This window comes from Ahaetulla prasina, chromosome 3 (assembly GCF_028640845.1).
Source record: "Ahaetulla prasina isolate Xishuangbanna chromosome 3, ASM2864084v1, whole genome shotgun sequence".
NCBI classification, from domain to species: domain Eukaryota; kingdom Metazoa; phylum Chordata; class Lepidosauria; order Squamata; family Colubridae; genus Ahaetulla; species Ahaetulla prasina.
The window spans coordinates 191,551,726-191,565,594 of record NC_080541.1 but is presented as its reverse complement, the minus strand read 5'-3'; the positions used below and the strand labels follow the sequence as shown (position 1 = coordinate 191,565,594).

Sequence of the window (13,869 nt, the reverse complement as noted above, 5' to 3'; positions counted from 1 at the left end):
TGAATAATATATATCTCCAAATTTGGAAGTATAGTTCTCAACTCAAAGCAAAAAGTACAAAAATCTACTCTTTTAGGATACATCTCAGAAAACGTGGTATGCTTTCAACTGGAATTTCTAATGTGCTGTTGTTGTTTGTGTTGGTAACACTGAATACCATCCAATGGCCTCAAATATATATATCAACTTTATAATCATTAACATATTAATTTGCGCATTAAATATATTCATATGTTGATGATTTAGGTAAGGTATTCATCTGGAAGGGGAGTTAGTTTTCACAGAACCTGAACACAGAGATTTCAATTTGGATTTACCTTGTCCTCATACAATCCTAAAATAACAACAGCGAAATGGACATAGAAGCCTATAAAAATTAGGATAGCCTCAAATATTTGCTGACAGTGTCATCCCATGTGAGGACCCATCAGGATATTTTTCTCCTATTGTCAACATTTGAAACCAGAACTTCATGCATCATGATCTTCCTCAGCTTTGAGCACCTTTTTTATTCCAGAGGTATGTATCAAGTGAGGAGCAGTCATGTGGAGCCATAATTTCTACTTTGTCATAATTTCATCTAGATGTCAACTAACAATGAGATTGTCACTGCTCGTCAGTGGAGTTCTTATTGAATGAAATTTATTACTTGGAACCTTGACATTGATATGCAATCTGGTATCCAAGATATACTTTGTAATTTCCTTTCTTTAGCTAGTGTAGAAATTATAATCCAAGGAACTTGAAGGCACTACATTTCTTACGTGGGTTAACTGATATTTTCTATAAGAAATTTGCCTACTGAGGAAATCTTGTCCATTCAGTTGATTTGCTTTGTTTAAATTTGGGAAACAATGTATTTTGCAAACAATGACAATAATGGTGAGTGATTGCTGACCATAATAGTTCTCCCTGTTTGTAATCAACAATGCCCCATCTCTCCTTGAGACCTGTTCTTTGCCAGCTTGGGCAAAAGCTAGCTGTAGTTTGTCTAGACCAGTGATGGCTAACATTTTCTGAACTGAGTGCCTAAAGCATGCATGTGGGCATGCAAATGTGTACACATGCATCCAAAATGCAATCCATGTAAGGCCCTAAACATACACCCCACACTCATGCATGCACGCACGGCCTCCCATGCATATAACCTGCCCCCCATGCATTCATGTGTGCCCCCCCACATGCACCCTACCCTCTGCGCATGCATGCACACATCCCCGCATGTGTCCCATCCCCCACGCATGTGTGACAGAGACCCAAAGACCAGCTGGCCGGCAGGAGGTGGTGTGCATGCATGGCAGAGCTGAGCTGAGCTGGGCCGATGGCTCGCATGCCCACAAAGGGGGTGCTGCAAGCCACTCTGGCATGCATGCCATAGGTTTGCCATCACTGGTCTAGACCCATTGACATATGCCCAATACTTCTCTGTGCTCAATTAGCACTGAGGGTGGATTACTTCTTTCCTATTCATACTCACAAAAAAGGGAGGGTCATTTACTATGTTCATCTTTTTGACTTTGGCAAATCAGGTCAACTCATCAATGGACCATAATGCTTGGGCTATCTGGAATAATAGTGATAACATCCTTGCCTTCTACCTTTTCAAAAGTGTGCATTTTTTAATTATTCTGGTGACAGTAGCAAATGCAGCAAGAATTTTCTCAATATAAAAACTGATCAAAAATTATTTGAGACCAAAGTGTCTCAAGAAACAGCTATCCAGGCTTACCATAGTGAATGAATATGAGATACCTCATTTTGTTAGTTTTGTGAATTCAGATATAAAAATGAATGTGTTGCCATGTTTGTTTCCTAATGAGAATCTAATGAGACTGTTTGCATTTCTCTGGCTGATTTCACCTTGGTTGCCATTGTCTCAGTGAAACTGTAGATCTGTGACAAGTTAATATTCATGGACAAACATCACTTGGTTTCCCAAATTTTTTCTGCAAATAAAAATTTTTTTACATTATAATTTTGGGATCGATACCAATCTTCATGATTTACCTTCATACTAAGAGCTGTATTTACTGTATGCCCCTGCTTGGTGTCAATATCATTAATATCCTTTTGTATCAAGTAAAAAGTTCTACACTTAACTGGAGCTTTAGATTTTCCATTTTTATTTTAGATGTATGATTGTAACATTATGCCTTTGAGCTAAAATATGGAATAAAAATACAACAACAACATTAACAAATATGACAATTACCAAATGGTTGGATCCATGGATCGCTTACAATTAATAAATGTGTTAATATTATAAGGAGATGTAGGACTGTTGTTTTAAGAACAAAATATTGTAACTATCTAAAACATTTGAAAAAGACTTAAGACTACTACAGTTCTTTGAATTATTCCTCTCTTCATATAATAAATTTAATTCTATTGACAGCACAATCCTATATATGTAGTAAGCTCAATCGATCCCAAATAAATGTGTATAGGACTATACCCCCTGGCTTTAATCCTTTATGCACTTATCTAAGAAGAAATAAATTTAAAGTATCATTTTAAATGGAAAATATTCTCCATTCCTGCCATACACTGAATGAACAGAAAATTGGAGCTACACTGTTATGTTAGTTGGTTCTTCCCACTGATGCCCAATAGGACATACTCTTGAGAATTGTCTATTTTACATTTGTTGGAAAAAGATCTCTGTGCAAAAAGTTTACAGGTGTGATATGCATCTCTGCCTAATCAGGTTTCTTTTTTTTTTTATGTCAAAACTCTCTGTAGAGGGCATAGACATGGTGTGCCGAGAACACTGCTATTCTGTATGGTGCTGCTATAACCTCTAATAAACCTGCTTGTGTCAACTACCCTCAAGCAAATACTCATGGGCTTAGTACATATCTGTATTCTACCCTGATAACTAGTTCATACATTTTCCACTTTCATTACCTTAACCCAGAGTATGATCTTAACTCAGTTAAAGTCCTAAATCTTCTAGATCATTTCTCATCAACTGGAAGACCTATGGGAATTGTCTTATTATGAAGAAATAGAAAATCCAGTTTGACCTCTATTTGCAATTTCTTTCTCTTGAGCCTGAAAAAGATGGAGAACTTCTACCAGGACCTGGAGGTACAAATAACTGATGTAGGCTCAGCACTGCTGTCTACATTTCAGAACAGATTGGACACTAAAGTGTATTCAAGAATCAGAACCTCACTCTTAAAGTAACTCTATATCAAGTTTTAAGACAAATTGTCTAGAATTATAAACCAGCTATACAAATCCAATTGCAGCTAAGAATAATGACTTACGTTTGGTCTAGCTAATATTGTACTTGGAAAAATTATAATATTTAATAATGAATAATTGAATAAACCATGGTTAGATGAGATTAGACAATATCCTAAGTCATAAAAAGCAAACATTTTGGCTTAGCATGGTAAATAAATCCAATCTTTGATAACTTGACTCTTGAAAGTCTAATCTTTGTGATTTTGGAACATCAGACTATCCCTTACTAATCTACTGGTCACTGCATGTATATGTAATCTTGGCATCAAAACTTCAATCTGCTCTAATAACTCTGTTTTTGGATTCTGATTTCACATATCAGTGAAACACTACAGTCTTATGATTTTTGGATTGTCTCTAACTTCTGTGTAATGTTTCTCACCCTGACAATTCATCCTTGGAGCAATTATTGGCATCACAGAAGGAATTTAGGATACAGTTTTTAGAATAAAATTATCAGTGGAGGAACAAAATGGATACGCCAATCCTAAATGCACAAAGAGATTAATTTTCTGACTATCACACTGTCTGAAGTTTTACATTGACTAATTAGTATAAAAGAGGAAATAATTAATCAACTGAATAAGCTGATTATTTTTGTGATTCAATAATCAAGAACTGCCATTCACTATTTTAAAAAAAATCTTCCTTGGGACTTTTCTCAGGCACGTTTCTGCAAATAAATTTTCAGAATAAACAAGTCTTCCCATTATTTGCAAACTGATTAAAATTTGTTAGATTAAAACTAGTTAATAATACCGGTAAGTAATCAACAAAAGCTTTACATGATTAAGATATTGAAAAATGATTGTAGCTCCCTTTATTTCAATCAAATTTATTTGTAGATAAGAAAGCTAAGATTTATAAACTTAATAGCTGATCCTCTGTTAATTGTCACCAAGTCTGCACTCTGCCCGCAAACCACATGCAGTGAGCCACATAAATTGTGTCTTCCCCATGTAAATCAATGCAGTTGGATTTGTGACAGACTGAAAGCAGCAACCACATAATGACCTATTTGTGTTCCTTGGCTTTTGCCTGTGATGAAACTTCTTTCTTCAACCTTTAATGCTTGACCTCATATATTTATTCAGGCATCAAATTCCCAGTGTACTAAAGCAGGGGCATCTCCTTTACAAGCACAGCCATAACAAGCAATTTTGCACTCTGGGCACACCTCAATGCTCAGGAAATTGTTTTCTAGCAAGAGAGGTTGTGGCGGGGAGCACAGCAGGCCTAATTTACGTGTCTACTCTACTTGACTGCACTCCGGGTAACAGCGCATGTTGTCTATCAAGGTATGTTATGAGTTACATAACAGCTAATACTAATTCCAAGATTAAAGATGAAAGAATCTGCCAAATGCAACCAATTAAAATGAAACACTTGCCATTATTTATCAAGCTGTCCTAAACAAAGTTCAATAATTGGTTTATTTAGCCAAGTATAGTCTATCCAGCTGGGAGATATTCTTTAAATTTCACAGTTTACTACAAGTTGCATTAATACTATTTCTTGTAGCCACGATAAACTCTTTGTCTTTTAATCCTAAACATAACCCTTTCCTTCCCAGCCATAACAACAATGAAAATTTATCTTGCCACAATGTAACTTGCAATGGCTATAGAAAGGGGAAAACTCATTTGCTGGTTTTCTATCACTAATTGTAGGATGGGACCTAATTGTTTTAATGTATATGAAGCATTTAAAGTAAGGGGTTGCACCATGAAATAAAAGGAGACTATTGCATCATGAGGCCCATGATGTAAAGCAGAAAGCAACTATCAGGAGTGAAGGATATGCTACGGGAAACCGCAAACTTAATCAAAATCACTAGCGAATCAGAGTCATTTTCGCCAAAGTGGCATCTAAGCCTAGCACACAAGTAAATAAATCCATAGGAAAGCAGTTTTGCTTTCATCCTTCCCAAGGATTTGGATGAAGAATGAGTTGGGATGGGAAACATATAGTGTGAAAATATTTCTTACAGTTATTTCTCAGGATGATCATGGTTTGTGTTACTCTTCAAATACCATTTTCATTCTATGTCATTCTGGGCATTCACTATACAACCGTATAAATGCTTAAAATATAGCGGAGGGATTAATTAAAATGTTATAGTTTCCATCCTGAATGAAGTATATGAAGTGGATTGTCCAAAGCAGTTAAATACTTAGTTATGGTCAAGCTGACAACCTGGTTTTACTGATCAAGCACTTACCAAGGTGAATGTCCAAGTCTGTTTGGCTCTGTAGTTTAGCCAAGGCCAGTGAGGGTCTGCCCTCTATTGAGGCCTTTTGCAATTTTACTTTTTTCTGCCAAGGAGCCACTCATAAAATAATGAGGGTAATTTATTATGATATCACTCTTCAGAATAATATATATTTATATAGTCTTGAAGGTTTACCCTTTTCCAACTGAATATCTTCCATCAAAAACACTTTCTGCAGAAATAAAATAAAAAGATTTGCATGAAAGAAGCTGCGTAAATCCTTTGTATAAATACATTGGCTTAGGCTGCAATCCTAAATACACATCACTGAATTCGGAGGGAGTTTAATTTGAATAAACATACGTATGCTGATCTATAGAATATCTTAATGGATCATTACCTTGTGGAGATGAAGAGAACTGCACATTCCTATTATGCTGTGAACTTTAATGTCGAGATCGTACTGTTCCAGAAGACCAACCCATGAAAAGCAGCTAATGGATAAGGTATGAAATTAAATACAATTCAATAGAGAAGGAAATGGCAATCCAATCCAGAATTCTGCCAAGAAAACAAAACAGACATTCAAGACAAAGGCAGTGTCAATATGACACCAGAAGATAATACCAGGTTTGCTATTCAGCAGGTTCTAACAGGTTCTGGAGAACCGGTAGCGGAAATTTTGAGTAGTTCAGAGTAGGGGTCTCCAACCTTGGCAACTTTAAGCCTGGAGGACTTCTTTTTTTTTTTTAGTAAAAAAGTTTTATTTCCATTTTCCAACAACCTATTCAATATACAGTCTCTTATTCAACATTAGTCATTAACTTTCATTTGTTACTTATTCGGACCTGCCCAGCTACCACTTCCTTCCTTAACAAACCTTTCCTCCTCCCTTCTCTACTTTCTTCTACTTTCTTCATCCTTCCTCTCCTTCGCTTTTCTACATCCTCTCCTCCTTCCCTACTCTTCTCTTCCACCCTTTCTAACCCTCTCTCTTTCCCCTTTCTTCTTCCTCTCCTTTCCCCATTTTCTACCTCTCTCTTTCCTACCTACTTTCTTCCTTCACTCTCCTCTCCTTTCCATTCCTTCTGAAATGGCAGCTGAGCAGCCCGATTTCATTTCAAATTATTTCTATTTCTTAATTACATATCTTCAATCATTCCTTTACATTGATCCTTCATCTCCCCTCTCCCCTTCCCTCCCTCCCCTCCCACCCCGAGACTTCCCAGAACAAAGTACAGGGTATAAGATTAACAATCATAAATTAAAATACAACATAAGTCATAATCCATAGTCACTCCTCTCTCTAAGACCTTAACTCCCTTCCAGAAACAAAAAGTACATTCTTCTTCCAGTCCATTATATATCAGTCCATTCCACTCCTAAAATCTTCAGAATCTTCCAATTAAATTAGTATTTCCAGTTCATCAATAAAATACATAGTTTTAATATCCAATCTTCATCAATTAACACCAAATATATATCAATCCATTCCACTCCTGAAGTCTTCAGAATCTTATAGTTTTTAATATCCAATCTTCATTGATCAAGACCAAGACGATATTCCATCTTCCAGTATTCATCAGAAATTCTATTATAATATACCTTTCTTCCTTAAACAGTCTCCCAAACATAATTCTTTTTTCTAGCTTAAATTCTTAAATATTTATCCTATCTCCAATAATAAACAATATTCTATCTTCTCATATCTTTAATATCACTTACATAAATCAAATAACATTGCTAATATTAATATTTCTTCAATTTACCTTACATCTGTCAAATAACATTATTAAAATTATAACTTATATCCAAAATATATCAATTATAACAATTAAATTCTATTTAACCAAATACCAACATTACATCCATAAATTTTTCTATCTGTCCTCCAAAAGTTAAACAATATTCCATCTTCCCATTCCTTTATACCTCACATATATCAAATAGTAACACCTTATACCCAAAATAAGTCAGTTGTAAAAATTAAACCCTATATATATATATTTTTAAAAAAATACCATCAAAATCACATCTTAAGCATTCTCCTTCCCCTTGTCTTCTATCTTACACATTTTCCACCATCTGCTCACCAATCAGCTTAACATCTAACAATAAAGAATTTCCAATCTTTAATATATTGGTGTAAAAATCTCTTGTTTAAAAACTTATTAAGAAAAGATAAGCCTCCAAAAGTTCCTATAAAAAAAATAATAATTCCATATTTGAAGTGAAGTTTCCAAGATTTTAGTAGTTAGTTCTGTTTGCTTAAGAGCCATTCTTAAACTGTAAAATCTACCAAAAAGGGGGGGGGAAATTCAATAAACTTTTCTTCTTAAACATTGTGATAAAGAAAAAGGTAAAAAGAAAAAAAAATCATTAACAGTTCTTATTCATTCCATTTAAAAAGTAGCTTGTTATGTTCTTCTCTTCCTTTGTCCTTTTATAGTTTCACTTTCCTTTGTATATTGCAAACGCCATTTTAAATCCACTCAAGTTGAAAGTTAGTTCAAAGGAAAGCTATTTAAGAGCTGAAGTTAAGATTTATTACTTGCAAATTCTTGCTAGCCCTCCTACTTTGTTCTGCCTGTGTTGAGTTCTCTTTAAAAATAAATCTTGGCACGGAGATGGTCGCGGCTTCTCATTCTGTATAAACAGAAGCACCCTGGGCACGGAGCTTCGTCAGGCTAAAGGGGAGCTCTCACCCTTCGATCCCCTGGTTAAATTCCAGGGGCTCCCAGGGAGCTCTACCCAAACCTGACCACTCTTCCCTCCCCCTTCTCCCGGAGGAGAGAATTCCAAACCGTTTGACAGCCCATTTATGTTGTCAGGGATGGTTTGACGAAACCCAGGGCAGATGATCCCAAAGGAACGTCCATGAAGCCTGCGTTGCCAGCGGAAGTCTCAAGCCTGGAGGACTTCAACTCCCAGAATTCCCCAACCAGCTTTGCTGGCTGGGAAATTCTGGGAGTTGAAGTCCTCCAAGCTTAAAGTTGCCAAGGTTGGAGACCCCTGGTTCAGAGAACCGGCAAGTACCACCTCTGGCTGGCTCCAGGGAGGGGTGGGAATGGAGATTTTGCAAAATCCTTCCCCCAGGAATTGGGAGGGTTTGGGGATTTTGCAGTATCCTTCCCCTGCCATGCCCACCAAGCTACGCCCACAGAACTGGTAGTAGAAAAAAAATTGAATTCCACTACTGGATACTACCCAGTTTGAAAGATATCTAATAACCCAGATATGGGTAGCCCTGATGCTTATGATGTGACTGGATTAAAGTCCAACTGCTGATATGCTCAAAGACAAGAAGAAACTTCTGTGATATTTTAGTGATATGTATGCCATTTATATGGAATGCCTAGATAAGGAAAAATTAAACTGTTAATTGGAAACACAAATAATTAAAGTTTAGATAGGTTTGACATGTATATCAAAGGCGAGGGCACCTAGAGAAGATCTTAAGCTTTAGAAAAATTGAAGACAATTGAAAAGGGGGCCAAAAGACCAGGTGGGTAGATGTTATCTCTGATGACATCAACATGAGCTCACAAAAAGCAGTTACAGACAGACAAATCTGTGAAATTATGTCCATTGGATTGCAGAACAATTGAACAGCAACAACATGGAATATATGTTGCTTTGAGGTACTTTTGGTTAATAGAATTTTTATTGGCCAAGTGTGATTGGACACACAAGGAATTTGTCTTGGTACATATGTTCTCTGTGTATATAAAAGAAAATATACCTTCATCAAGGTGCAACACTTACAACACTTAATGATAGTCATAGGATACAAATTTAACACTTATTGATACCAGACTTAATGATAGTCATACAGTACAAATAAGCAATCAGGAAACAATATCAGTATAAATCATAAGGATACAAGCAACAAAATTACAGTAATTTCGCACAAGTCTGGTATGATAGATGTTTTCTAAATGATGATGTAGTTTCTTTTGATTTTGCTGAATGATGACAAAAACCACCCACTGTTAAACATACAACATCATCATTGAGAGTTGTGAATGTAATCTATCTTGAGCCATGGTGGTGCAGTGGTTAGAATACAGTATTGCAGGCTAATTCTACCGACTGCCAAGAGTTCGTTCCTCACCAGCTCAAAATTGACTTAGCCTTCCATCCTTCCGAGGTGGGTAAAATGAAGACCAAGATCGTTGGGGGCAATATGCTGACTCTGTAAACCGCTTAAAGAGGACTATAAAGCACTGTTAAGTCTAAATGCTATTGCTATTGTGCAAATGCTATTTTACACTTGAATGGAGAAATGCTGTTTCAGCTCAGTACATGCTGTTTCAGAATCTACAGCATATGCTTTGTTGTGCTTTAAGGGTTAATCTGAACTCTCATTGCTAGGGATTCTTGTCTCACCCACCTTCTGAGCTCTCACTGGTACAAAGCACTGGTATGTTGGGAAGATGAATGTATGCAATATTGCTGAATTGTTCACAGGACTTGAGATGCTAACTTCTACCTCAACTGGGAAACAAGACATTTTCCTACCTGTTTTAACAATTGAGCTCCCCATCATAGCTTCCTCTTAAAATACCTCTGGGTTGTTGTTGTTGTTGTTGTTGTTGTTGTTGTTGTTGTTGTTGTTGTTTTGTAGAACAACAGAGAACATCCAAAATACAGGTCTCCTGCATGAGCAAACGATTGGACTAGATGACCTCCAAGGTCCCTTCCAACTCTGTTACCATTACTGTTACATGTATAGAAATGTAAATGTAGCTGGGTAGAGGTAGGAAATTGCTTTTTGTGAAGTTATGGAGAAGATGCTTGCTTAACCAAGGATCCAGTGGAATCTGAGAGGTCAGAAAGGGTCACTCAGCCATTAATCAAGAAATGATAGCAAGTGAGCACTGACTTGTGGAGAGTTTTCCATGCTCAGCAAGCAGCAAGAAAAGCAAGTACTTACTGGCTGGCAGTTCTCTGCAATCTCTGGATCCCCAAAATGTAGATACAGTATTTGTTTACTGATTGACCTGATTAACATAGTGCCTCATTCCAATTAATATAATGCCTCATTACAGTACTCATAGCAACTTTTGTGCATGCATAGTTCTGCAAATACTCAAAGCATCCCAATTAAATTTTAGATTTGTTTTGGAAATAGCAATAGCACTTAGACTTATATACTGCTTTACAGTGCTTTACAGCCCTCTCTAAGCAGTTTACAGAGTCAGCATGTTGCTCCCAACAATTTGGGTCCTCATTTTACCCACCTCGGAAGGATGGAAGGCTGAGTCAACCTTGAGCCTGGTGAGATTTGAACTGACAAATTGCCAAATTGCAGGCAGCCGGCAGGCAGCAGAAGTAGCCTGCGCTCTAACCACTGCACCACCGAGCTAAATAATTTAGAGACAGAGCAGTTGGATAACTGGGAGATGTCACAGTTTTAGCCTGCCTTGAATATCATTTATGCTAAGTCTGAGCACTTGTTTAAATCAGAGATGCCCTTGTGATTTTTTTTTTCCACTAAATTCTGGGCAGAGAAATTGGGGAGGAGGGGAATATTTTAAATTCTTTCAAGTGAATGAGAAATTCTCCAACAATTTATCCAGGGAAAGACTTTTTTTTAGAAGTATAGGTAGCACGTTACTGAAAAGCCTTCTGGGAAGAGTTCAGTCCCCTTGCAATTTAGCTGAGAATATTTCACTCTAGTATTAATTCAAAAAGTATTATAAGTATTATTGTTGTAATGTTGTGCTTGCAGAAGGAATTCAGTCATACAACACAGGCTGTTTTCTTCCTGCTACAGATACAGTTCACTCCACTAAATACACTTTTTAAGAGTATCCCCAATTATCAGGAACAGTTTTTCAGTGGCATGACATGGTTAAGGGGTAAGGGTGGGGGCTAGGGAATTATGTGGATGCTACAATTAACCAGGAATGAGGTTAGAATGTCTTAATTTAAACCAACTATTTCTATTTTATTTATTTATTTTTCAATCATCTATAAGATAACAGGTAAAAGTATATACATAATTTGAATACATGAAAAGAGTAAGTAAAAAGGAATATTAGGACAGGGACGGTAGGCAGCAGGTGTACTTATGTATCTCTTAGGAGTGGCGTGAGGTCAACAGTAGACAGTTTAAGCTTAAAGTTTTGGGGGCTTGGGGAAGAAACTACAGAGTCAGGTAGTGCATTCCAGGCATTGACAACTCTGTTACTGAAGTCATATTTTTTGCAATCAAGTTTGGAGCAGTTTACCTTGAGTTTGTATCTATTATTTTCTTTTGTATTGTTGTGGTTGAAGCTGAAGTAGTCATTGACAGGAGGACATTGTGGTACATAATTTTATGTACTATGCTTAGGTCGGACTGAAGTCGGCGTAGTTCTAAGTTGTCTAAGCCCAAAATTTGGAGTCTGGTGGCATAAGGTATTTTATTGCGAGCAGAGGAGTGGAGGACTCTTCTTGTGAACCCAAGTGTTCTGGGTTAAATTAATCTCATCCAGTTAGCTGTATCATTCAAATAAGGAGAAAGGAATAAACAGAGATTTAGCCTTTTCCTCCTGCAACTCTACCAACATAGAGTTTTATAAATTCCCTCTCTCTTTCTTTGTTCATTTTTTTCCCCTTTTATCATGGTGGGAGCACAGACCAGTCAAACTACTCTGATTTGTTGTAGTTACTACTGCTATTCTAAAACTACTTGGAGGATGAATGGTTTGTGCAGTTCCGATTGGGATTTGTATATAATATTTTTAGTTTGGTTTGTAACTATACTGCATTTTGTGAAAACCTTAAAGCATTTGCAAACTAGCTTTGTTGTGGGAATGATAATTTATTAAGACCCAAGCCCTAAATGAAAGTGGGACCCACCCCTAAACAGACAGACAGACACACACACACACACACACACACACACACACACACACACACACACAAACACCTCAATGTAAATCCATCCCTAACACAAAATGCCAGGAAGTGAAGCCCAGTACATCTCTTCAATTACTATTGTTCTGATTTCCTCTTAGCTACAGGATAATAAGTAGCTTTCAGAGAAGCATTAAGCAGATTTGCCCTCCAGGGTTTGCATTCCAGGAGAGTGACAGTTATTTTCATAAACAGAAGGGGGGAGGAGAACCCTACACAATCCACTAAAAAAAAAATAGACAGACGCTGGTTAGCCGAACTGCTTATTATGTTAGAATCGTGATCCAGACAGGAAAATACCTAGTTTTTAATGTCTTCAAATGTCAAATGCATTATGATTTAAATCAGTGTGCAACATATCCGGCTTTATTATAGGCAACAAATTTGCACACACACTCAACATACTACAGTATAGTTATTGCCGATGCCTTTAGGATTTCAAAAGCTTCGACTCTAGATAGAGAGCACAAATCTACTTTGTTCGTTAAAGCTCATCATTAATCAGAGAATAAATAGATAAATAAATAAACAGGCATGAAACCTGACTTAACAAAACAAAAATACAAAACACAGCTTTCTATAGACTTTATGTAAATATAATGTGACAGTGCAGTTTATTTTATTCTCTCCTATGACAGTTAATTCCAGACCAGAAAAACTGTCAAAAATGTTTAGTTCTGCTTGGGTTGAGTTAATTACAAGCCCTAAGGCTGCACTGACTTTTTCCCGGCTAATGGCACTGTGCTACAGGTAAAAATCCATTTGCAAGAATGTTTTCATAGCTACAGATCTAATTTACTGAATATCAAATATTTATGCCATTGCAATTAAAGTGACAGCATTCTAGCCTTTTCCCCCTCACCCTCAATCATGCAAGCTTGAGCTTTTTAATAGAATTTATTACACAGTAAATATTTGGTGAAAAGTTCTTCTATAACCTAGAACATGAAATCTTTGAATATTTCATTCATTTTACTTCCTTCTTTTGCTTTTACCTCCCATCAACATGGGAAAATTTTAAACTTCTATCCAGTACCTGTTATAATAGTCTTCTGGTCCTGACACTGCTGGCACATTAGAAGCTGTTTTATCGCTACAGCCATTATGGCAATTAGAGATACAGAAGGGCACTGAGAAGAGGCTAAAATGTCAAACAGCATTTAGTAATTCAGAAGAGGAGGAGGGAGAAATAAATACTAACAATGAGCGTGCCTTGGTTCTGTAGGAACGAGTCACAAAGTTTGAACACTAGACAATTCATCTGTTTAGCCCAATCCAACAAATGTGCACGCAGGCTTCAGTTTTTGGACATACAACAGCATATGAATGGGATCCTATGGTATAAATGTGGACAGAACTGGCTGGGGATAAATAGTCCCCAAACTTATAGCAATAGAGCAGAGCAGGATTCATTTCTGAACTGACAACTCTCCAGGTGTGAACTTGCTAAGAAAAAGTTTGACAAAAAAACACCTGGAGCTCACTGATAAAGTATATGC

The 13,869-nt window shown here is 36.8% G+C and overlaps 1 long non-coding RNA gene across 1 annotated transcript in view; it reads right to left on the bottom strand.

Moving 5' to 3' along the window:
- Nucleotides 1-13,469, bottom strand: part of LOC131195689 (uncharacterized) — a 30,032-nt gene extending 16,563 nt beyond the window's left edge. Inside the window, exons 1-4 of the long non-coding RNA XR_009154528.1 lie at nucleotides 13,407-13,469; nucleotides 11,701-11,950; nucleotides 5,865-6,025; nucleotides 5,474-5,696 (exon numbers count right to left, since the gene is read on the bottom strand). This is a non-coding gene — a long non-coding RNA (uncharacterized LOC131195689). The remainder of the gene's footprint in view (nucleotides 1-5,473; nucleotides 5,697-5,864; nucleotides 6,026-11,700; nucleotides 11,951-13,406) is intronic.
- Nucleotides 13,470-13,869: the final 400 nt, after the last annotated feature.